The sequence below is a fragment of the Hyla sarda genome, unplaced genomic scaffold, assembly GCF_029499605.1.
Source record: "Hyla sarda isolate aHylSar1 unplaced genomic scaffold, aHylSar1.hap1 scaffold_1440, whole genome shotgun sequence".
Classification (NCBI taxonomy): Eukaryota; Metazoa; Chordata; class Amphibia; order Anura; family Hylidae; genus Hyla; species Hyla sarda.
Genome location: NW_026608071.1, coordinates 21,998 through 47,624, shown reverse-complemented (window position 1 = coordinate 47,624; position 25,627 = coordinate 21,998). Strand labels below are relative to the sequence as shown.

General features: G+C 43.3%; 15 pseudogenes; all 15 read right to left on the bottom strand.

Annotated features, from left to right (window-relative positions):
- Nucleotides 1–917: 917 nt before the first annotated feature.
- Nucleotides 918–1,181, bottom strand: LOC130307886 (U2 spliceosomal RNA; annotated as a pseudogene).
- Nucleotides 1,182–2,660: 1,479 nt separating this feature from the next.
- LOC130307884 (U2 spliceosomal RNA) lies at nucleotides 2,661–2,924 on the bottom strand (annotated as a pseudogene).
- A 1,472-nt stretch (nucleotides 2,925–4,396) lies between these two features.
- LOC130307883 (U2 spliceosomal RNA) lies at nucleotides 4,397–4,660 on the bottom strand (annotated as a pseudogene).
- A 1,483-nt stretch (nucleotides 4,661–6,143) lies between these two features.
- On the bottom strand, nucleotides 6,144–6,407 carry LOC130307882 (U2 spliceosomal RNA; annotated as a pseudogene).
- Nucleotides 6,408–7,883: 1,476 nt separating this feature from the next.
- LOC130307904 (U2 spliceosomal RNA) lies at nucleotides 7,884–8,148 on the bottom strand (annotated as a pseudogene).
- Nucleotides 8,149–9,618: 1,470 nt separating this feature from the next.
- LOC130307881 (U2 spliceosomal RNA) lies at nucleotides 9,619–9,882 on the bottom strand (annotated as a pseudogene).
- A 1,465-nt stretch (nucleotides 9,883–11,347) lies between these two features.
- Nucleotides 11,348–11,611, bottom strand: LOC130307880 (U2 spliceosomal RNA; annotated as a pseudogene).
- A 1,470-nt stretch (nucleotides 11,612–13,081) lies between these two features.
- Nucleotides 13,082–13,345, bottom strand: LOC130307879 (U2 spliceosomal RNA; annotated as a pseudogene).
- A 1,480-nt stretch (nucleotides 13,346–14,825) lies between these two features.
- LOC130307878 (U2 spliceosomal RNA) lies at nucleotides 14,826–15,089 on the bottom strand (annotated as a pseudogene).
- A 1,484-nt stretch (nucleotides 15,090–16,573) lies between these two features.
- LOC130307877 (U2 spliceosomal RNA) lies at nucleotides 16,574–16,837 on the bottom strand (annotated as a pseudogene).
- Nucleotides 16,838–18,320: 1,483 nt separating this feature from the next.
- Nucleotides 18,321–18,584, bottom strand: LOC130307876 (U2 spliceosomal RNA; annotated as a pseudogene).
- A 1,477-nt stretch (nucleotides 18,585–20,061) lies between these two features.
- Nucleotides 20,062–20,325, bottom strand: LOC130307875 (U2 spliceosomal RNA; annotated as a pseudogene).
- A 1,476-nt stretch (nucleotides 20,326–21,801) lies between these two features.
- On the bottom strand, nucleotides 21,802–22,065 carry LOC130307885 (U2 spliceosomal RNA; annotated as a pseudogene).
- Nucleotides 22,066–23,556: 1,491 nt separating this feature from the next.
- Nucleotides 23,557–23,820, bottom strand: LOC130307873 (U2 spliceosomal RNA; annotated as a pseudogene).
- Nucleotides 23,821–25,301: 1,481 nt separating this feature from the next.
- LOC130307872 (U2 spliceosomal RNA) lies at nucleotides 25,302–25,565 on the bottom strand (annotated as a pseudogene).
- Nucleotides 25,566–25,627: the final 62 nt, after the last annotated feature.

Sequence of the window (25,627 nt, the reverse complement as noted above, 5' to 3'; positions counted from 1 at the left end):
CATGGTAACTACCACAACATGGTCATCTGCAGTTTACATCTAGCCCGTGGCATTGAATGGCATTTTAAAAGTGCTAAGGGTCCTGGTGCAATAATCCTCCCATGAGGATCAGCCTCAACGGCTTTGTAGATTGCACTCATGTCAGCAACTCCATATACATTTTTTTTTCTTCATGCTTCTTTCTTCATCCTTTTGTCATTCAGACTTTCATTCATTCGATCTCTCTCACTCACTTGCTTTAACTCATTTGTTCTCACTCACTCACTCACTCACTCACTCAATCACTCACTCACTCACTCACTCATTCACTCTCACTCACTCTCACTCTCTCACTCACTCGCTCACTAAGTCAGTCTCTCTCTCTCTCTCTCTTTTTCTTTTTATATATATTTTTTTCCGTCTTCTTCTTCTTCTTCTTCTTCTTCAGACCCTGTCATAGCACTAATGCCTTTCCAATACCACCAGCAGATGGAGACACTCCATTGCAACATTGGTTGTGAGCAGCAGTTTCTAAAAACAAATGCCTCATGGCGGATTTCCCATCCATCAATGGATGGTAAATTTTGTTTTTATCATTCACTGACCACAGAAACCAATGCATGGTCAAGCAACAGCAATGACACACCCTTGTGTATAGGCATGAGACCCTCATGTCATTTAACAGGATTCAGCACCACCCACAAGACAGCTACCTGTCATGTCATGTCAAACCTGCACAGGTGTGCTAGATTATTATTATTTAGTTTTATTTTATTTTTTTACACCAATCAGTGTGCAAACATGGTCATTAAAACGCTAAATGAATAGACGTTCATAAACCAGTCAGTGCAACTCATCATTTTGGTCTCCAATTCTCAAACTCAAATTCTCACCCACGGAGGATTAAATGAGAATCTTTCTTGTTTAACACTGGAATGGGGTGGTGCACTGTTCACTACCCGAAGATACTGCCACATCGGGTCAATGCATAGGGCGACAGAAGCAAGCTTCCAAATCAGCTCCCTTTCTCAAAAATCCATTTAATTTATGGTCCCCAGATAGGGAACGTATGTATCAGTATGTGCTCACAAGTCACCCAAGTGCAAGTATTCACACAAAAAAAAACGTGCCTCAGGATGCGATCTGTCGCAAGATCCTTTCTTTTTTTACACTTGATCTAAGCCAAAAGGCCTAGAGGGGATAACCGGGAAAGGGGTGGACCCAACCATGTCCCCTTCATGAGCACTCACATTACTCATAGGAATGGAAGGAAGGCTGGCAGCCAACCAGCCTCCCATACACTTTCTGGGTGGGTGGCAGTCAGCCACCCATACATACATACAGCACAGGCTAAACCCACATCATCACTTAAAAAAAGGACAGGCGACCATTGCACTCTGATGGAGCATTTAGCAATGCAATCCATAGCCTGGCTTTTGCCTGAACCCCCATCACTCCTCCTCTTGCATATAAGACAATATTTCAGATCTGCATATGAAAACAACACGCCTACCTTTGTTGCACATAGCTGCCTGCCTGTCTCTAGTTACCCCACTGGCTGTAGCTGCGTCCCTTCCGACATGGAATAACACCAACTGTAACGATAAACTGAAAATTAACAGTATAAACCTGCATCATTTTGGACTCTGGTATTTGCTGAATCCGGGTGACCTGACAATCGATGGTGGTGCCGCTGGTGATTCTGGCCTTCTTGGAATCTGTTGGGCCTATGTGTTAGCTCACACATCACTTGGGTATCCATGGTAACTACCACAACATGGTCATCTGCAGTTTACATCTAGCCCGTGGCATTGAATGGCATTTTAAAAGTGCTAAGGGTCCTGGTGCAATAATCCTCCCATGAGGATCAGCCTCAACGGCTTTGTAGATTGCACTCATGTCAGCAACTCCATATACATTTTTTTTTCTTCATGCTTCTTTCTTCATCCTTTTTTCTTTCTGTCATTCAGACTTTCATTCATTCGATCTCTCTCACTCACTTGCTTTAACTCATTTGTTCTCACTCACTCACTCACTCACTCAATCACTCACTCACTCATTCACTCTCACTCACTCTCACTCTCTCACTCACTCGCTCACTAAGTCAGTCTCTCTCTCTCTCTCTCTTTTTCTTTTTATATATATTTTTTTCCGTCTTCTTCTTCTTCTTCTTCTTCTTCTTCTTCTTCAGACCCTGTCATAGCACTAATGCCTTTCCAATACCACCAGCAGATGGAGACACTCCATTGCAACATTGGTTGTGAGCAGCAGTTTCTAAAAACAAATGCCTCATGGCGGATTTCCCATCCATCAATGGATGGTAAATTTTGTTTTTATCATTCACTGACCACAGAAACCAATGCATGGTCAAGCAACAGCAATGACACACCCTTGTGTATAGGCATGAGACCCTCATGTCATTTAACAGGATTCAGCACCACCCACAAGACAGCTACCTGTCATGTCATGTCAAACCTGCACAGGTGTGCTAGATTATTATTATTTAGTTTTATTTTATTTTTTTACACCAATCAGTGTGCAAACATGGTCATTAAAACGCTAAATGAATAGACGTTCATAAACCAGTCAGTGCAACTCATCATTTTGGTCTCCAATTCTCAAACTCAAATTCTCACCCACGGAGGATTAAATGAGAATCTTTCTTGTTTAACACTGGAATGGGGTGGTGCACTGTTCACTACCCGAAGATACTGCCACATCGGGTCAATGCATAGGGCGACAGAAGCAAGCTTCCAAATCAGCTCCCTTTCTCAAAAATCCATTTAATTTATGGTCCCCAGATAGGGAACGTATGTATCAGTATGTGCTCACAAGTCACCCAAGTGCAAGTATTCACACAAAAAAAAACGTGCCTCAGGATGCGATCTGTCGCAAGATCCTTTCTTTTTTTACACTTGATCTAAGCCAAAAGGCCTAGAGGGGATAACCGGGAAAGGGGTGGACCCAACCATGTCCCCTTCATGAGCACTCACATTACTCATAGGAATGGAAGGAAGGCTGGCAGCCAACCAGCCTCCCATACACTTTCTGGGTGGGTGGCAGTCAGCCACCCATACATACATACAGCACAGGCTAAACCCACATCATCACTTAAAAAAAGGACAGGCGACCATTGCACTCTGATGGAGCATTTAGCAATGCAATCCATAGCCTGGCTTTTGCCTGAACCCCCATCACTCCTCCTCTTGCATATAAGACAATATTTCAGATCTGCATATGAAAACAACACGCCTACCTTTGTTGCACATAGCTGCCTGCCTGTCTCTAGTTACCCCACTGGCTGTAGCTGCGTCCCTTCCGACATGGAATAACACCAACTGTAACGATAAACTGAAAATTAACAGTATAAACCTGCATCATTTTGGACTCTGGTATTTGCTGAATCCGGGTGACCTGACAATCGATGGTGGTGCCGCTGGTGATTCTGGCCTTCTTGGAATCTGTTGGGCCTATGTGTTAGCTCACACATCACTTGGGTATCCATGGTAACTACCACAACATGGTCATCTGCAGTTTACATCTAGCCCGTGGCATTGAATGGCATTTTAAAAGTGCTAAGGGTCCTGGTGCAATAATCCTCCCATGAGGATCAGCCTCAACGGCTTTGTAGATTGCACTCATGTCAGCAACTCCATATACATTTTTTTTTCTTCATGCTTCTTTCTTCATCCTTTTTTCTTTCTGTCATTCAGACTTTCATTCATTCGATCTCTCTCACTCACTTGCTTTAACTCATTTGTTCTCACTCACTCACTCAATCACTCACTCACTCATTCACTCTCACTCACTCTCACTCTCTCACTCACTCGCTCACTAAGTCAGTCTCTCTCTCTCTCTCTCTTTTTCTTTTTATATATATTTTTTTCCGTCTTCTTCTTCTTCTTCTTCTTCTTCTTCTTCTTCAGACCCTGTCATAGCACTAATGCCTTTCCAATACCACCAGCAGATGGAGACACTCCATTGCAACATTGGTTGTGAGCAGCAGTTTCTAAAAACAAATGCCTCATGGCGGATTTCCCATCCATCAATGGATGGTAAATTTTGTTTTTATCATTCACTGACCACAGAAACCAATGCATGGTCAAGCAACAGCAATGACACACCCTTGTGTATAGGCATGAGACCCTCATGTCATTTAACAGGATTCAGCACCACCCACAAGACAGCTACCTGTCATGTCATGTCAAACCTGCACAGGTGTGCTAGATTATTATTATTTAGTTTTATTTTATTTTTTTACACCAATCAGTGTGCAAACATGGTCATTAAAAACGCTAAATGAATAGACGTTCATAAACCAGTCAGTGCAACTCATCATTTTGGTCTCCAATTCTCAAACTCAAATTCTCACCCACGGAGGATTAAATGAGAATCTTTCTTGTTTAACACTGGAATGGGGTGGTGCACTGTTCACTACCCGAAGATACTGCCACATCGGGTCAATGCATAGGGCGACAGAAGCAAGCTTCCAAATCAGCTCCCTTTCTCAAAAATCCATTTAATTTATGGTCCCCAGATAGGGAACGTATGTATCAGTATGTGCTCACAAGTCACCCAAGTGCAAGTATTCACACAAAAAAAAACGTGCCTCAGGATGCGATCTGTCGCAAGATCCTTTCTTTTTTTACACTTGATCTAAGCCAAAAGGCCTAGAGGGGATAACCGGGAAAGGGGTGGACCCAACCATGTCCCCTTCATGAGCACTCACATTACTCATAGGAATGGAAGGAAGGCTGGCAGCCAACCAGCCTCCCATACACTTTCTGGGTGGGTGGCAGTCAGCCACCCATACATACATACAGCACAGGCTAAACCCACATCATCACTTAAAAAAAGGACAGGCGACCATTGCACTCTGATGGAGCATTTAGCAATGCAATCCATAGCCTGGCTTTTGCCTGAACCCCCATCACTCCTCCTCTTGCATATAAGACAATATTTCAGATCTGCATATGAAAACAACACGCCTACCTTTGTTGCACATAGCTGCCTGCCTGTCTCTAGTTACCCCACTGGCTGTAGCTGCGTCCCTTCCGACATGGAATAACACCAACTGTAACGATAAACTGAAAATTAACAGTATAAACCTGCATCATTTTGGACTCTGGTATTTGCTGAATCCGGGTGACCTGACAATCGATGGTGGTGCCGCTGGTGATTCTGGCCTTCTTGGAATCTGTTGGGCCTATGTGTTAGCTCACACATCACTTGGGTATCCATGGTAACTACCACAACATGGTCATCTGCAGTTTACATCTAGCCCGTGGCATTGAATGGCATTTTAAAAGTGCTAAGGGTCCTGGTGCAATAATCCTCCCATGAGGATCAGCCTCAACGGCTTTGTAGATTGCACTCATGTCAGCAACTCCATATACATTTTTTTTTCTTCATGCTTCTTTCTTCATCCTTTTTTCTTTCTGTCATTCAGACTTTCATTCATTCGATCTCTCTCACTCACTTGCTTTAACTCATTTGTTCTCACTCACTCACTCACTCACTCAATCACTCACTCACTCATTCACTCTCACTCACTCTCACTCTCTCACTCACTCGCTCACTAAGTCAGTCTCTCTCTCTCTCTCTCTTTTTCTTTTTATATATATTTTTTTCCGTCTTCTTCTTCTTCTTCTTCTTCTTCTTCTTCTTCTTCAGACCCTGTCATAGCACTAATGCCTTTCCAATACCACCAGCAGATGGAGACACTCCATTGCAACATTGGTTGTGAGCAGCAGTTTCTAAAAACAAATGCCTCATGGCGGATTTCCCATCCATCAATGGATGGTAAATTTTGTTTTTATCATTCACTGACCACAGAAACCAATGCATGGTCAAGCAACAGCAATGACACACCCTTGTGTATAGGCATGAGACCCTCATGTCATTTAACAGGATTCAGCACCACCCACAAGACAGCTACCTGTCATGTCATGTCAAACCTGCACAGGTGTGCTAGATTATTATTATTTAGTTTTATTTTATTTTTTTACACCAATCAGTGTGCAAACATGGTCATTAAAAACGCTAAATGAATAGACGTTCATAAACCAGTCAGTGCAACTCATCATTTTGGTCTCCAATTCTCAAACTCAAATTCTCACCCACGGAGGATTAAATGAGAATCTTTCTTGTTTAACACTGGAATGGGGTGGTGCACTGTTCACTACCCGAAGATACTGCCACATCGGGTCAATGCATAGGGCGACAGAAGCAAGCTTCCAAATCAGCTCCCTTTCTCAAAAATCCATTTAATTTATGGTCCCCAGATAGGGAACGTATGTATCAGTATGTGCTCACAAGTCACCCAAGTGCAAGTATTCACACAAAAAAAAACGTGCCTCAGGATGCGATCTGTCGCAAGATCCTTTCTTTTTTTACACTTGATCTAAGCCAAAAGGCCTAGAGGGGATAACCGGGAAAGGGGTGGACCCAACCATGTCCCCTTCATGAGCACTCACATTACTCATAGGAATGGAAGGAAGGCTGGCAGCCAACCAGCCTCCCATACACTTTCTGGGTGGGTGGCAGTCAGCCACCCATACATACATACAGCACAGGCTAAACCCACATCATCACTTAAAAAAAGGACAGGCGACCATTGCACTCTGATGGAGCATTTAGCAATGCAATCCATAGCCTGGCTTTTGCCTGAACCCCCATCACTCCTCCTCTTGCATATAAGACAATATTTCAGATCTGCATATGAAAACAACACGCCTACCTTTGTTGCACATAGCTGCCTGCCTGTCTCTAGTTACCCCACTGGCTGTAGCTGCGTCCCTTCCGACATGGAATAACACCAACTGTAACGATAAACTGAAAATTAACAGTATAAACCTGCATCATTTTGGACTCTGGTATTTGCTGAATCCGGGTGACCTGACAATCGATGGTGGTGCCGCTGGTGATTCTGGCCTTCTTGGAATCTGTTGGGCCTATGTGTTAGCTCACACATCACTTGGGTATCCATGGTAACTACCACAACATGGTCATCTGCAGTTTACATCTAGCCCGTGGCATTGAATGGCATTTTAAAAGTGCTAAGGGTCCTGGTGCAATAATCCTCCCATGAGGATCAGCCTCAACGGCTTTGTAGATTGCACTCATGTCAGCAACTCCATATACATTTTTTTTTCTTCATGCTTCTTTCTTCATCCTTTTTTCTTTCTGTCATTCAGACTTTCATTCATTCGATCTCTCTCACTCACTTGCTTTAACTCATTTGTTCTCACTCACTCACTCACTCAATCACTCACTCACTCATTCACTCTCACTCACTCTCACTCTCTCACTCACTCGCTCACTAAGTCAGTCTCTCTCTCTCTCTCTCTTTTTCTTTTTATATATATTTTTTTCCGTCTTCTTCTTCTTCTTCTTCTTCTTCTTCTTCTTCAGACCCTGTCATAGCACTAATGCCTTTCCAATACCACCAGCAGATGGAGACACTCCATTGCAACATTGGTTGTGAGCAGCAGTTTCTAAAAACAAATGCCTCATGGCGGATTTCCCATCCATCAATGGATGGTAAATTTTGTTTTTATCATTCACTGACCACAGAAACCAATGCATGGTCAAGCAACAGCAATGACACACCCTTGTGTATAGGCATGAGACCCTCATGTCATTTAACAGGATTCAGCACCACCCACAAGACAGCTACCTGTCATGTCATGTCAAACCTGCACAGGTGTGCTAGATTATTATTATTTAGTTTTATTTTATTTTTTTACACCAATCAGTGTGCAAACATGGTCATTAAAAACGCTAAATGAATAGACGTTCATAAACCAGTCAGTGCAACTCATCATTTTGGTCTCCAATTCTCAAACTCAAATTCTCACCCACGGAGGATTAAATGAGAATCTTTCTTGTTTAACACTGGAATGGGGTGGTGCACTGTTCACTACCCGAAGATACTGCCACATCGGGTCAATGCATAGGGCGACAGAAGCAAGCTTCCAAATCAGCTCCCTTTCTCAAAAATCCATTTAATTTATGGTCCCCAGATAGGGAACGTATGTATCAGTATGTGCTCACAAGTCACCCAAGTGCAAGTATTCACACAAAAAAAAAACGTGCCTCAGGATGCGATCTGTCGCAAGATCCTTTCTTTTTTTACACTTGATCTAAGCCAAAAGGCCTAGAGGGGATAACCGGGAAAGGGGTGGACCCAACCATGTCCCCTTCATGAGCACTCACATTACTCATAGGAATGGAAGGAAGGCTGGCAGCCAACCAGCCTCCCATACACTTTCTGGGTGGGTGGCAGTCAGCCACCCATACATACATACAGCACAGGCTAAACCCACATCATCACTTAAAAAAAGGACAGGCGACCATTGCACTCTGATGGAGCATTTAGCAATGCAATCCATAGCCTGGCTTTTGCCTGAACCCCCATCACTCCTCCTCTTGCATATAAGACAATATTTCAGATCTGCATATGAAAACAACACGCCTACCTTTGTTGCACATAGCTGCCTGCCTGTCTCTAGTTACCCCACTGGCTGTAGCTGCGTCCCTTCCGACATGGAATAACACCAACTGTAACGATAAACTGAAAATTAACAGTATAAACCTGCATCATTTTGGACTCTGGTATTTGCTGAATCCGGGTGACCTGACAATCGATGGTGGTGCCGCTGGTGATTCTGGCCTTCTTGGAATCTGTTGGGCCTATGTGTTAGCTCACACATCACTTGGGTATCCATGGTAACTACCACAACATGGTCATCTGCAGTTTACATCTAGCCCGTGGCATTGAATGGCATTTTAAAAGTGCTAAGGGTCCTGGTGCAATAATCCTCCCATGAGGATCAGCCTCAACGGCTTTGTAGATTGCACTCATGTCAGCAACTCCATATACATTTTTTTTTCTTCATGCTTCTTTCTTCATCCTTTTTTCTTTCTGTCATTCAGACTTTCATTCATTCGATCTCTCTCACTCACTTGCTTTAACTCATTTGTTCTCACTCACTCACTCACTCACTCAATCACTCACTCACTCATTCACTCTCACTCACTCTCACTCTCTCACTCACTCGCTCACTAAGTCAGTCTCTCTCTCTCTCTCTCTTTTTCTTTTTATATATATTTTTTTCCGTCTTCTTCTTCTTCTTCTTCTTCTTCAGACCCTGTCATAGCACTAATGCCTTTCCAATACCACCAGCAGATGGAGACACTCCATTGCAACATTGGTTGTGAGCAGCAGTTTCTAAAAACAAATGCCTCATGGCGGATTTCCCATCCATCAATGGATGGTAAATTTTGTTTTTATCATTCACTGACCACAGAAACCAATGCATGGTCAAGCAACAGCAATGACACACCCTTGTGTATAGGCATGAGACCCTCATGTCATTTAACAGGATTCAGCACCACCCACAAGACAGCTACCTGTCATGTCATGTCAAACCTGCACAGGTGTGCTAGATTATTATTATTTAGTTTTATTTTATTTTTTTACACCAATCAGTGTGCAAACATGGTCATTAAAACGCTAAATGAATAGACGTTCATAAACCAGTCAGTGCAACTCATCATTTTGGTCTCCAATTCTCAAACTCAAATTCTCACCCACGGAGGATTAAATGAGAATCTTTCTTGTTTAACACTGGAATGGGGTGGTGCACTGTTCACTACCCGAAGATACTGCCACATCGGGTCAATGCATAGGGCGACAGAAGCAAGCTTCCAAATCAGCTCCCTTTCTCAAAAATCCATTTAATTTATGGTCCCCAGATAGGGAACGTATGTATCAGTATGTGCTCACAAGTCACCCAAGTGCAAGTATTCACACAAAAAAAAACGTGCCTCAGGATGCGATCTGTCGCAAGATCCTTTCTTTTTTTACACTTGATCTAAGCCAAAAGGCCTAGAGGGGATAACCGGGAAAGGGGTGGACCCAACCATGTCCCCTTCATGAGCACTCACATTACTCATAGGAATGGAAGGAAGGCTGGCAGCCAACCAGCCTCCCATACACTTTCTGGGTGGGTGGCAGTCAGCCACCCATACATACATACAGCACAGGCTAAACCCACATCATCACTTAAAAAAAGGACAGGCGACCATTGCACTCTGATGGAGCATTTAGCAATGCAATCCATAGCCTGGCTTTTGCCTGAACCCCCATCACTCCTCCTCTTGCATATAAGACAATATTTCAGATCTGCATATGAAAACAACACGCCTACCTTTGTTGCACATAGCTGCCTGCCTGTCTCTAGTTACCCCACTGGCTGTAGCTGCGTCCCTTCCGACATGGAATAACACCAACTGTAACGATAAACTGAAAATTAACAGTATAAACCTGCATCATTTTGGACTCTGGTATTTGCTGAATCCGGGTGACCTGACAATCGATGGTGGTGCCGCTGGTGATTCTGGCCTTCTTGGAATCTGTTGGGCCTATGTGTTAGCTCACACATCACTTGGGTATCCATGGTAACTACCACAACATGGTCATCTGCAGTTTACATCTAGCCCGTGGCATTGAATGGCATTTTAAAAGTGCTAAGGGTCCTGGTGCAATAATCCTCCCATGAGGATCAGCCTCAACGGCTTTGTAGATTGCACTCATGTCAGCAACTCCATATACATTTTTTTTTCTTCATGCTTCTTTCTTCATCCTTTTTTCTTTCTGTCATTCAGACTTTCATTCATTCGATCTCTCTCACTCACTTGCTTTAACTCATTTGTTCTCACTCACTCACTCACTCACTCACTCACTCATTCACTCTCACTCACTCTCACTCTCTCACTCACTCGCTCACTAAGTCAGTCTCTCTCTCTCTCTCTCTTTTTCTTTTTATATATATTTTTTTCCGTCTTCTTCTTCTTCTTCTTCTTCTTCTTCAGACCCTGTCATAGCACTAATGCCTTTCCAATACCACCAGCAGATGGAGACACTCCATTGCAACATTGGTTGTGAGCAGCAGTTTCTAAAAACAAATGCCTCATGGCGGATTTCCCATCCATCAATGGATGGTAAATTTTGTTTTTATCATTCACTGACCACAGAAACCAATGCATGGTCAAGCAACAGCAATGACACACCCTTGTGTATAGGCATGAGACCCTCATGTCATTTAACAGGATTCAGCACCACCCACAAGACAGCTACCTGTCATGTCATGTCAAACCTGCACAGGTGTGCTAGATTATTATTATTTAGTTTTATTTTATTTTTTTACACCAATCAGTGTGCAAACATGGTCATTAAAACGCTAAATGAATAGACGTTCATAAACCAGTCAGTGCAACTCATCATTTTGGTCTCCAATTCTCAAACTCAAATTCTCACCCACGGAGGATTAAATGAGAATCTTTCTTGTTTAACACTGGAATGGGGTGGTGCACTGTTCACTACCCGAAGATACTGCCACATCGGGTCAATGCATAGGGCGACAGAAGCAAGCTTCCAAATCAGCTCCCTTTCTCAAAAATCCATTTAATTTATGGTCCCCAGATAGGGAACGTATGTATCAGTATGTGCTCACAAGTCACCCAAGTGCAAGTATTCACACAAAAAAAAACGTGCCTCAGGATGCGATCTGTCGCAAGATCCTTTCTTTTTTTACACTTGATCTAAGCCAAAAGGCCTAGAGGGGATAACCGGGAAAGGGGTGGACCCAACCATGTCCCCTTCATGAGCACTCACATTACTCATAGGAATGGAAGGAAGGCTGGCAGCCAACCAGCCTCCCATACACTTTCTGGGTGGGTGGCAGTCAGCCACCCATACATACATACAGCACAGGCTAAACCCACATCATCACTTAAAAAAAGGACAGGCGACCATTGCACTCTGATGGAGCATTTAGCAATGCAATCCATAGCCTGGCTTTTGCCTGAACCCCCATCACTCCTCCTCTTGCATATAAGACAATATTTCAGATCTGCATATGAAAACAACACGCCTACCTTTGTTGCACATAGCTGCCTGCCTGTCTCTAGTTACCCCACTGGCTGTAGCTGCGTCCCTTCCGACATGGAATAACACCAACTGTAACGATAAACTGAAAATTAACAGTATAAACCTGCATCATTTTGGACTCTGGTATTTGCTGAATCCGGGTGACCTGACAATCGATGGTGGTGCCGCTGGTGATTCTGGCCTTCTTGGAATCTGTTGGGCCTATGTGTTAGCTCACACATCACTTGGGTATCCATGGTAACTACCACAACATGGTCATCTGCAGTTTACATCTAGCCCGTGGCATTGAATGGCATTTTAAAAGTGCTAAGGGTCCTGGTGCAATAATCCTCCCATGAGGATCAGCCTCAACGGCTTTGTAGATTGCACTCATGTCAGCAACTCCATATACATTTTTTTTTCTTCATGCTTCTTTCTTCATCCTTTTTTCTTTCTGTCATTCAGACTTTCATTCATTCGATCTCTCTCACTCACTTGCTTTAACTCATTTGTTCTCACTCACTCACTCACTCACTCAATCACTCACTCACTCATTCACTCTCACTCACTCTCACTCTCTCACTCACTCGCTCACTAAGTCAGTCTCTCTCTCTCTCTCTCTTTTTCTTTTTATATATATTTTTTTCCGTCTTCTTCTTCTTCTTCTTCTTCTTCAGACCCTGTCATAGCACTAATGCCTTTCCAATACCACCAGCAGATGGAGACACTCCATTGCAACATTGGTTGTGAGCAGCAGTTTCTAAAAACAAATGCCTCATGGCGGATTTCCCATCCATCAATGGATGGTAAATTTTGTTTTTATCATTCACTGACCACAGAAACCAATGCATGGTCAAGCAACAGCAATGACACACCCTTGTGTATAGGCATGAGACCCTCATGTCATTTAACAGGATTCAGCACCACCCACAAGACAGCTACCTGTCATGTCATGTCAAACCTGCACAGGTGTGCTAGATTATTATTATTTAGTTTTATTTTATTTTTTTACACCAATCAGTGTGCAAACATGGTCATTAAAACGCTAAATGAATAGACGTTCATAAACCAGTCAGTGCAACTCATCATTTTGGTCTCCAATTCTCAAACTCAAATTCTCACCCACGGAGGATTAAATGAGAATCTTTCTTGTTTAACACTGGAATGGGGTGGTGCACTGTTCACTACCCGAAGATACTGCCACATCGGGTCAATGCATAGGGCGACAGAAGCAAGCTTCCAAATCAGCTCCCTTTCTCAAAAATCCATTTAATTTATGGTCCCCAGATAGGGAACGTATGTATCAGTATGTGCTCACAAGTCACCCAAGTGCAAGTATTCACACAAAAAAAAACGTGCCTCAGGATGCGATCTGTCGCAAGATCCTTTCTTTTTTTACACTTGATCTAAGCCAAAAGGCCTAGAGGGGATAACCGGGAAAGGGGTGGACCCAACCATGTCCCCTTCATGAGCACTCACATTACTCATAGGAATGGAAGGAAGGCTGGCAGCCAACCAGCCTCCCATACACTTTCTGGGTGGGTGGCAGTCAGCCACCCATACATACATACAGCACAGGCTAAACCCACATCATCACTTAAAAAAAGGACAGGCGACCATTGCACTCTGATGGAGCATTTAGCAATGCAATCCATAGCCTGGCTTTTGCCTGAACCCCCATCACTCCTCCTCTTGCATATAAGACAATATTTCAGATCTGCATATGAAAACAACACGCCTACCTTTGTTGCACATAGCTGCCTGCCTGTCTCTAGTTACCCCACTGGCTGTAGCTGCGTCCCTTCCGACATGGAATAACACCAACTGTAACGATAAACTGAAAATTAACAGTATAAACCTGCATCATTTTGGATTCTGGTATTTGCTGAATCCGGGTGACCTGACAATCGATGGTGGTGCCGCTGGTGATTCTGGCCTTCTTGGAATCTGTTGGGCCTATGTGTTAGCTCACACATTACTTGGGTATCCATGGTAACTACCACAACATGGTCATCTGCAGTTTACATCTAGCCCGTGGCATTGAATGGCATTTTAAAAGTGCTAAGGGTCCTGGTGCAATAATCCTCCCATGAGGATCAGCCTCAACGGCTTTGTAGATTGCACTCATGTCAGCAACTCCATATACATTTTTTTTTCTTCATGCTTCTTTCTTCATCCTTTTTTCTTTCTGTCATTCAGACTTTCATTCATTCGATCTCTCTCACTCACTTGCTTTAACTCATTTGTTCTCACTCACTCACTCACTCACTCACTCAATCACTCACTCACTCATTCACTCTCACTCACTCTCACTCTCTCACTCACTCGCTCACTAAGTCAGTCTCTCTCTCTCTCTCTCTTTTTCTTTTTATATATATTTTTTTCCGTCTTCTTCTTCTTCTTCTTCTTCTTCTTCTTCAGACCCTGTCATAGCACTAATGCCTTTCCAATACCACCAGCAGATGGAGACACTCCATTGCAACATTGGTTGTGAGCAGCAGTTTCTAAAAACAAATGCCTCATGGCGGATTTCCCATCCATCAATGGATGGTAAATTTTGTTTTTATCATTCACTGACCACAGAAACCAATGCATGGTCAAGCAACAGCAATGACACACCCTTGTGTATAGGCATGAGACCCTCATGTCATTTAACAGGATTCAGCACCACCCACAAGACAGCTACCTGTCATGTCATGTCAAACCTGCACAGGTGTGCTAGATTATTATTATTTAGTTTTATTTTATTTTTTTACACCAATCAGTGTGCAAACATGGTCATTAAAACGCTAAATGAATAGACGTTCATAAACCAGTCAGTGCAACTCATCATTTTGGTCTCCAATTCTCAAACTCAAATTCTCACCCACGGAGGATTAAATGAGAATCTTTCTTGTTTAACACTGGAATGGGGTGGTGCACTGTTCACTACCCGAAGATACTGCCACATCGGGTCAATGCATAGGGCGACAGAAGCAAGCTTCCAAATCAGCTCCCTTTCTCAAAAATCCATTTAATTTATGGTCCCCAGATAGGGAACGTATGTATCAGTATGTGCTCACAAGTCACCCAAGTGCAAGTATTCACACAAAAAAAAACGTGCCTCAGGATGCGATCTGTCGCAAGATCCTTTCTTTTTTTACACTTGATCTAAGCCAAAAGGCCTAGAGGGGATAACCGGGAAAGGGGTGGACCCAACCATGTCCCCTTCATGAGCACTCACATTACTCATAGGAATGGAAGGAAGGCTGGCAGCCAACCAGCCTCCCATACACTTTCTGGGTGGGTGGCAGTCAGCCACCCATACATACATACAGCACAGGCTAAACCCACATCATCACTTAAAAAAAGGACAGGCGACCATTGCACTCTGATGGAGCATTTAGCAATGCAATCCATAGCCTGGCTTTTGCCTGAACCCCCATCACTCCTCCTCTTGCATATAAGACAATATTTCAGATCTGCATATGAAAACAACACGCCTACCTTTGTTGCACATAGCTGCCTGCCTGTCTCTAGTTACCCCACTGGCTGTAGCTGCGTCCCTTCCGACATGGAATAACACCAACTGTAACGATAAACTGAAAATTAACAGTATAAACCTGCATCATTTTGGACTCTGGTATTTGCTGAATCCGGGTGACCTGACAATCGATGGTGGTGCCGCTGGTGATTCTGGCCTTCTTGGAATCTGTTGGGCCTATGTGTTAGCTCACACATCACTTGGGTATCCATGGTAACTACCACAACATGGTCATCTGCAGTTTACATCTAGCCCGTGGCATTGAATGGCATTTTAAAAGTGCTAAGGGTCCTGGTGCAATAATCCTCCCATGAGGATCAGCCTCAACGGCTTTGTAGATTGCACTCATGTCAGCAACTCCATATACATTTTTTTTTCTTCATGCTTCTTTCTTCATCCTTTTTTCTTTCTGTCATTCAGACTTTCATTCATTCGATCTCTCTCACTCACTTGCTTTAACTCATTTGTTCTCACTCACTCACTCACTCACTCACTCAATCACTCACTCACTCACTCATTCACTCTCACTCACTCTCACTCTCTCACTCACTCGCTCACTAAGTCAGTCTCTCTCTCTCTCTCTCTTTTTCTTTTTATATATATTTTTTTCCGTCTTCTTCTTCTTCTTCTTCTTCTTCTTCTTCAGACCCTGTCATAGCACTAATGCCTTTCCAATACCACCAGCAGATGGAGACACTCCATTGCAACATTGGTTGTGAGCAGCAGTTTCTAAAAACAAATGCCTCATGGCGGATTTCCCATCCATCAATGGATGGTAAATTTTGTTTTTATCATTCACTGACCACAGAAACCAATGCATGGTCAAGCAACAGCAATGACACACCCTTGTGTATAGGCATGAGACCCTCATGTCATTTAACAGGATTCAGCACCACCCACAAGACAGCTACCTGTCATGTCATGTCAAACCTGCACAGGTGTGCTAGATTATTATTATTTAGTTTTATTTTATTTTTTTACACCAATCAGTGTGCAAACATGGTCATTAAAACGCTAAATGAATAGACGTTCATAAACCAGTCAGTGCAACTCATCATTTTGGTCTCCAATTCTCAAACTCAAATTCTCACCCACGGAGGATTAAATGAGAATCTTTCTTGTTTAACACTGGAATGGGGTGGTGCACTGTTCACTACCCGAAGATACTGCCACATCGGGTCAATGCATAGGGCGACAGAAGCAAGCTTCCAAATCAGCTCCCTTTCTCAAAAATCCATTTAATTTATGGTCCCCAGATAGGGAACGTATGTATCAGTATGTGCTCACAAGTCACCCAAGTGCAAGTATTCACACAAAAAAAAACGTGCCTCAGGATGCGATCTGTCGCAAGATCCTTTCTTTTTTTACACTTGATCTAAGCCAAAAGGCCTAGAGGGGATAACCGGGAAAGGGGTGGACCCAACCATGTCCCCTTCATGAGCACTCACATTACTCATAGGAATGGAAGGAAGGCTGGCAGCCAACCAGCCTCCCATACACTTTCTGGGTGGGTGGCAGTCAGCCACCCATACATACATACAGCACAGGCTAAACCCACATCATCACTTAAAAAAAGGACAGGCGACCATTGCACTCTGATGGAGCATTTAGCAATGCAATCCATAGCCTGGCTTTTGCCTGAACCCCCATCACTCCTCCTCTTGCATATAAGACAATATTTCAGATCTGCATATGAAAACAACACGCCTACCTTTGTTGCACATAGCTGCCTGCCTGTCTCTAGTTACCCCACTGGCTGTAGCTGCGTCCCTTCCGACATGGAATAACACCAACTGTAACGATAAACTGAAAATTAACAGTATAAACCTGCATCATTTTGGACTCTGGTATTTGCTGAATCCGGGTGACCTGACAATCGATGGTGGTGCCGCTGGTGATTCTGGCCTTCTTGGAATCTGTTGGGCCTATGTGTTAGCTCACACACCACTTGGGTATCCATGGTAACTACCACAACATGGTCATCTGCAGTTTACATCTAGCCCGTGGCATTGAATGGCATTTTAAAAGTGCTAAGGGTCCTGGTGCAATAATCCTCCCATGAGGATCAGCCTCAACGGCTTTGTAGATTGCACTCATGTCAGCAACTCCATATACATTTTTTTTTCTTCATGCTTCTTTCTTCATCCTTTTTTCTTTCTGTCATTCAGACTTTCATTCATTCGATCTCTCTCACTCACTTGCTTTAACTCATTTGTTCTCACTCACTCACTCACTCACTCAATCACTCACTCACTCATTCACTCTCACTCACTCTCACTCTCTCACTCACTCGCTCACTAAGTCAGTCTCTCTCTCTCTCTCTTTTTCTTTTTATATATATTTTTTTCCGTCTTCTTCTTCTTCTTCTTCTTCTTCTTCTTCTTCTTCTTCAGACCCTGTCATAGCACTAATGCCTTTCCAATACCACCAGCAGATGGAGACACTCCATTGCAACATTGGTTGTGAGCAGCAGTTTCTAAAAACAAATGCCTCATGGCGGATTTCCCATCCATCAATGGATGGTAAATTTTGTTTTTATCATTCACTGACCACAGAAACCAATGCATGGTCAAGCAACAGCAATGACACACCCTTGTGTATAGGCATGAGACCCTCATGTCATTTAACAGGATTCAGCACCACCCACAAGACAGCTACCTGTCATGTCATGTCAAACCTGCACAGGTGTGCTAGATTATTATTATTTAGTTTTATTTTATTTTTTTACACCAATCAGTGTGCAAACATGGTCATTAAAACGCTAAATGAATAGACGTTCATAAACCAGTCAGTGCAACTCATCATTTTGGTCTCCAATTCTCAAACTCAAATTCTCACCCACGGAGGATTAAATGAGAATCTTTCTTGTTTAACACTGGAATGGGGTGGTGCACTGTTCACTACCCGAAGATACTGCCACATCGGGTCAATGCATAGGGCGACAGAAGCAAGCTTCCAAATCAGCTCCCTTTCTCAAAAATCCATTTAATTTATGGTCCCCAGATAGGGAACGTATGTATCAGTATGTGCTCACAAGTCACCCAAGTGCAAGTATTCACACAAAAAAAAACGTGCCTCAGGATGCGATCTGTCGCAAGATCCTTTCTTTTTTTACACTTGATCTAAGCCAAAAGGCCTAGAGGGGATAACCGGGAAAGGGGTGGACCCAACCATGTCCCCTTCATGAGCACTCACATTACTCATAGGAATGGAAGGAAGGCTGGCAGCCAACCAGCCTCCCATACACTTTCTGGGTGGGTGGCAGTCAGCCACCCATACATACATACAGCACAGGCTAAACCCACATCATCACTTAAAAAAAGGACAGGCGACCATTGCACTCTGATGGAGCATTTAGCAATGCAATCCATAGCCTGGCTTTTGCATGAACCCCCATCACTCCTCCTCTTGCATATAAGACAATATTTCAGATCTGCATATGAAAACAACACGCCTACCTTTGTTGCACATAGCTGCCTGCCTGTCTCTAGTTACCCCACTGGCTGTAGCTGCGTCCCTTCCGACATGGAATAACACCAACTGTAACGATAAACTGAAAATTAACAGTATAAACCTGCATCATTTTGGACTCTGGTATTTGCTGAATCCGGGTGACCTGACAATCGATGGTGGTGCCGCTGGTGATTCTGGCCTTCTTGGAATCTGTTGGGCCTATGTGTTAGCTCACACATCACTTGGGTATCCATGGTAACTACCACAACATGGTCATCTGCAGTTTACATCTAGCCCGTGGCATTGAATGGCATTTTAAAAGTGCTAAGGGTCCTGGTGCAATAATCCTCCCATGAGGATCAGCCTCAACGGCTTTGTAGATTGCACTCATGTCAGCAACTCCATATACATTTTTTTTTCTTCATGCTTCTTTCTTCATCCTTTTTTCTTTCTGTCATTCAGACTTTCATTCATTCGATCTCTCTCACTCACTTGCTTTAACTCATTTGTTCTCACTCACTCACTCACTCACTCACTCAATCACTCACTCACTCATTCACTCTCACTCACTCTCACTCTCTCACTCACTCGCTCACTAAGTCAGTCTCTCTCTCTCTCTCTCTTTTTCTTTTTATATATATTTTTTTCCGTCTTCTTCTTCTTCTTCTTCTTCTTCTTCAGACCCTGTCATAGCACTAATGCCTTTCCAATACCACCAGCAGATGGAGACACTCCATTGCAACATTGGTTGTGAGCAGCAGTTTCTAAAAACAAATGCCTCATGGCGGATTTCCCATCCATCAATGGATGGTAAATTTTGTTTTTATCATTCACTGACCACAGAAACCAATGCATGGTCAAGCAACAGCAATGACACACCCTTGTGTATAGGCATGAGACCCTCATGTCATTTAACAGGATTCAGCACCACCCACAAGACAGCTACCTGTCATGTCATGTCAAACCTGCACAGGTGTGCTAGATTATTATTATTTAGTTTTATTTTATTTTTTTACACCAATCAGTGTGCAAACATGGTCATTAAAACGCTAAATGAATAGACGTTCATAAACCAGTCAGTGCAACTCATCATTTTGGTCTCCAATTCTCAAACTCAAATTCTCACCCACGGAGGATTAAATGAGAATCTTTCTTGTTTAACACTGGAATGGGGTGGTGCACTGTTCACTACCCGAAGATACTGCCACATCGGGTCAATGCATAGGGCGACAGAAGCAAGCTTCCAAATCAGCTCCCTTTCTCAAAAATCCATTTAATTTATGGTCCCCAGATAGGGAACGTATGTATCAGTATGTGCTCACAAGTCACCCAAGTGCAAGTATTCACACAAAAAAAAACGTGCCTCAGGATGCGATCTGTCGCAAGATCCTTTCTTTTTTTACACTTGATCTAAGCCAAAAGGCCTAGAGGGGATAACCGGGAAAGGGGTGGACCCAACCATGTCCCCTTCATGAGCACTCACATTACTCATAGGAATGGAAGGAAGGCTGGCAGCCAACCAGCCTCCCATACACTTTCTGGGTGGGTGGCAGTCAGCCACCCATACATACATACAGCACAGGCTAAACCCACATCATCACTTAAAAAAAGGACAGGCGACCATTGCACTCTGATGGAGCATTTAGCAATGCAATCCATAGCCTGGCTTTTGCATGAACCCCCATCACTCCTCCTCTTGCATATAAGACAATATTTCAGATCTGCATATGAAAACAACACGCCTACCTTTGTTGCACATAGCTGCCTGCCTGTCTCTAGTTACCCCACTGGCTGTAGCTGCGTCCCTTCCGACATGGAATAACACCAACTGTAACGATAAACTGAAAATTAACAGTATAAACCTGCATCATTTTGGACTCTGGTATTTGCTGAATCCGGGTGACCTGACAATCGATGGTGGTGCCGCTGGTGATTCTGGCCTTCTTGGAATCTGTTGGGCCTATGTGTTAGCTCACACATCACTTGGGTATCCATGGTAACTACCACAACATGGTCATCTGCAGTTTACATCTAGCCCGTGGCATTGAATGGCATTTTAAAAGTGCTAAGGGTCCTGGTGCAATAATCCTCCCATGAGGATCAGCCTCAAGGGCTTTGTAGATTGCACTCATGTCAGCAACTCCATATACATTTTTTTTTCTTCATGCTTCTTTCTTCATCCTTTTTTCTTTCTGTCATTCAGACTTTCATTCATTCGATCTCTCTCACTCACTTGCTTTAACTCATTTGTTCTCACTCACTCACTCACTCACTCAATCACTCACTCACTCATTCACTCTCACTCACTCTCACTCTCTCACTCACTCGCTCACTAAGTCAGTCTCTCTCTCTCTCTCTCTTTTTCTTTTTATATATATTTTTTTCCGTCTTCTTCTTCTTCTTCTTCTTCTTCTTCTTCAGACCCTGTCATAGCACTAATGCCTTTCCAATACCACCAGCAGATGGAGACACTCCATTGCAACATTGGTTGTGAGCAGCAGTTTCTAAAAACAAATGCCTCATGGCGGATTTCCCATCCATCAATGGATGGTAAATTTTGTTTTTATCATTCACTGACCACAGAAACCAATGCATGGTCAAGCAACAGCAATGACACACCCTTGTGTATAGGCATGAGACCCTCATGTCATTTAACAGGATTCAGCACCACCCACAAGACAGCTACCTGTCATGTCATGTCAAACCTGCACAGGTGTGCTAGATTATTATTATTTAGTTTTATTTTATTTTTTTACACCAATCAGTGTGCAAACATGGTCATTAAAACGCTAAATGAATAGACGTTCATAAACCAGTCAGTGCAACTCATCATTTTGGTCTCCAATTCTCAAACTCAAATTCTCACCCACGGAGGATTAAATGAGAATCTTTCTTGTTTAACACTGGAATGGGGTGGTGCACTGTTCACTACCCGAAGATACTGCCACATCGGGTCAATGCATAGGGCGACAGAAGCAAGCTTCCAAATCAGCTCCCTTTCTCAAAAATCCATTTAATTTATGGTCCCCAGATAGGGAACGTATGTATCAGTATGTGCTCACATGTCACCCAAGTGCAAGTATTCACACAAAAAAAAACGTGCCTCAGGATGCGATCTGTCGCAAGATCCTTTCTTTTTTTACACTTGATCTAAGCCAAAAGGCCTAGAGGGGATAACCGGGAAAGGGGTGGACCCAACCATGTCCCCTTCATGAGCACTCACATTACTCATAGGAATGGAAGGAAGGCTGGCAGCCAACCAGCCTCCCATACACTTTCTGGGTGGGTGGCAGTCAGCCACCCATACATACATACAGCACAGGCTAAACCCACATCATCACTTAAAAAAAGGACAGGCGACCATTGCACTCTGATGGAGCATTTAGCAATGCAATCCATAGCCTGGCTTTTGCATGAACCCCCATCACTCCTCCTCTTGCATATAAGACAATATTTCAGATCTGCATATGAAAACAACACGCCTACCTTTGTTGCACATAGCTGCCTGCCTGTCTCTAGTTACCCCACTGGCTGTAGCTGCGTCCCTTCCGACATGGAATAACACCAACTGTAACGATAAACTGAAAATTAACAGTATAAACCTGCATCATTTTGGACTCTGGTATTTGCTGAATCCGGGTGACCTGACAATCGATGGTGGTGCCGCTGGTGATTCTGGCCTTCTTGGAATCTGTTGGGCCTATGTGTTAGCTCACACATCACTTGGGTATCCATGGTAACTACCACAACATGGTCATCTGCAGTTTACATCTAGCCCGTGGCATTGAATGGCATTTTAAAAGTGCTAAGGGTCCTGGTGCAATAATCCTCCCAGGATCAGCCTCAACGGCTTTGTAGATTGCACTCATGTCAGCAACTCCATATACATTTTTTTTTCTTCATGCTTCTTTCTTCATCCTTTTTTCTTTCTGTCATTCAGACTTTCATTCATTCGATCTCTCTCACTCACTTGCTTTAACTCATTTGTTCTCACTCACTCACTCACTCACTCAATCACTCACTCACTCATTCACTCTCACTCACTCTCACTCTCTCACTCACTCGCTCACTAAGTCAGTCTCTCTCTCTCTCTCTCTTTTTCTTTTTATATATATTTTTTTCCGTCTTCTTCTTCTTCTTCTTCTTCTTCTTCTTCTTCTTCATCTTCTTCTTCAGACCCTGTCATAGCACTAATGCCTTTCCAATACCACCAGCAGATGGAGACACTCCATTGCAACATTGGTTGTGAGCAGCAGTTTCTAAAAACAAATGCCTCATGGCGGATTTCCCATCCATCAATGGATGGTAAATTTTGTTTTTATCATTCACTGACCACAGAAACCAATGCATGGTCAAGCAACAGCAATGACACACCCTTGTGTATAGGCATGAGACCCTCATGTCATTTAACAGGATTCAGCACCACCCACAAGACAGCTACCTGTCATGTCATGTCAAACCTGCACAGGTGTGCTAGATTATTATTATTTAGTTTTATTTTATTTTTTTACACCAATCAGTGTGCAAACATGGTCATTAAAACGCTAAATGAATAGACGTTCATAAACCAGTCAGTGCAACTCATCATTTTGGTCTCCAATTCTCAAACTCAAATTCTCACCCACGGAGGATTAAATGAGAATCTTTCTTGTTTAACACTGGAATGGGGTGGTGCACTGTTCACTACCCGAAGATACTGCCACATCGGGTCAATGCATAGGGCGACAGAAGCAAGCTTCCAAATCAGCTCCCTTTCTCAAAAATCCATTTAATTTATGGTCCCCAGATAGGGAACGTATGTATCAGTATGTGCTCACAAGTCACCCAAGTGCAAGTATTCACACAAAAAAAAACGTGCCTCAGGATGCGATCTGTCGCAAGATCCTTTCTTTTTTTACACTTGATCTAAGCCAAAAGGCCTAGAGGGGATAACCGGGAAAGGGGTGGACCCAACCATGTCCCCTTCATGAGCACTCACATTACTCATAGGAATGGAAGGAAGGCTGGCAGCCAACCAGCCTCCCATACACTTTCTGGGTGGGTGGCAGTCAGCCACCCATACATACATACAGCACAGGCTAAACCCACATCATCACTTAAAAAAAGGACAGGCGACCATTGCACTCTGATGGAGCATTTAGCAATGCAATCCATAGCCTGGCTTTTGCATGAACCCCCATCACTCCTCCTCTTGCATATAAGACAATATTTCAGATCTGCATATGAAAACAACACGCCTACCTTTGTTGCACATAGCTGCCTGCCTGTCTCTAGTTACCCCACTGGCTGTAGCTGCGTCCCTTCCGACATGGAATAACACCAACTGTAACGATAAACTGAAAATTAACAGTATAAACCTGCATCATTTTGGACTCTGGTATTTGCTGAATCCGGGTGACCTGACAATCGATGGTGGTGCCGCTGGTGATTCTGGCCTTCTTGGAATCTGTTGGGCCTATGTGTTAGCTCACACATCACTTGGGTATCCATGGTAACTACCACAACATGGTCATCTGCAGTTTACATCTAGCCCGTGGCATTGAATGGCATTTTAAAAGTGCTAAGGGTCCTGGTGCAATAATCCTCCCATGAGGATCAGCCTCAACGGCTTTGTAGATTGCACTCATGTCAGCAACTCCATATACATTTTTTTTTCTTCATGCTTCTTTCTTCATCCTTTTTTCTTTCTGTCATTCAGACTTTCATTCATTCGATCTCTCTCACTCACTTGCTTTAACTCATTTGTTCTCACTCACTCACTCACTCACTCAATCACTCACTCACTCATTCACTCTCACTCACTCTCACTCTCTCACTCACTCGCTCACTAAGTCAGTCTCTCTCTCTCTCTCTCTCTTTTTCTTTTTATATATATTTTTTTCCGTCTTCTTCTTCTTCTTCTTCTTCTTCTTCTTCTTCAGACCCTGTCATAGCACTAATGCCTTTCCAATACCACCAGCAGATGGAGACACTCCATTGCAACATTGGTTGTGAGCAGCAGTTTCTAAAAACAAATGCCTCATGGCGGATTTCCCATCCATCAATGGATGGTAAATTTTGTTTTTATCATTCACTGACCACAGAAACCAATGCATGGTCAAGCAACAGCAATGACACACCCTTGTGTATAGGCATGAGACCCTCATGTCATTTAACAGGATTCAGCACCACCCACAAGACAGCTACCTGTCATGTCATGTCAAACCTGCACAGGTGTGCTAGATTATTATTATTTAGTTTTATTTTATTTTTTTACACCAATCAGTGTGCAAACATGGTCATTAAAACGCTAAATGAATAGACGTTCATAAACCAGTCAGTGCAACTCATCATTTTGGTCTCCAATTCTCAAACTCAAATTCTCACCCACGGAGGATTAAATGAGAATCTTTCTTGTTTAACACTGGAATGGGGTGGTGCACTGTTCACTACCCGAAGATACTGCCACATCGGGTCAATGCATAGGGCGACAGAAGCAAGCTTCCAAATCAGCTCCCTTTCTCAAAAATCCATTTAATTTATGGTCCCCAGATAGGGAACGTATGTATCAGTATGTGCTCACAAGTCACCCAAGTGCAAGTATTCACACAAAAAAAAACGTGCCTCAGGATGCGATCTGTCGCAAGATCCTTTCTTTTTTTACACTTGATCTAAGCCAAAAGGCCTAGAGGGGATAACCGGGAAAGGGGTGGACCCAACCATGTCCCCTTCATGAGCACTCACATTACTCATAGGAA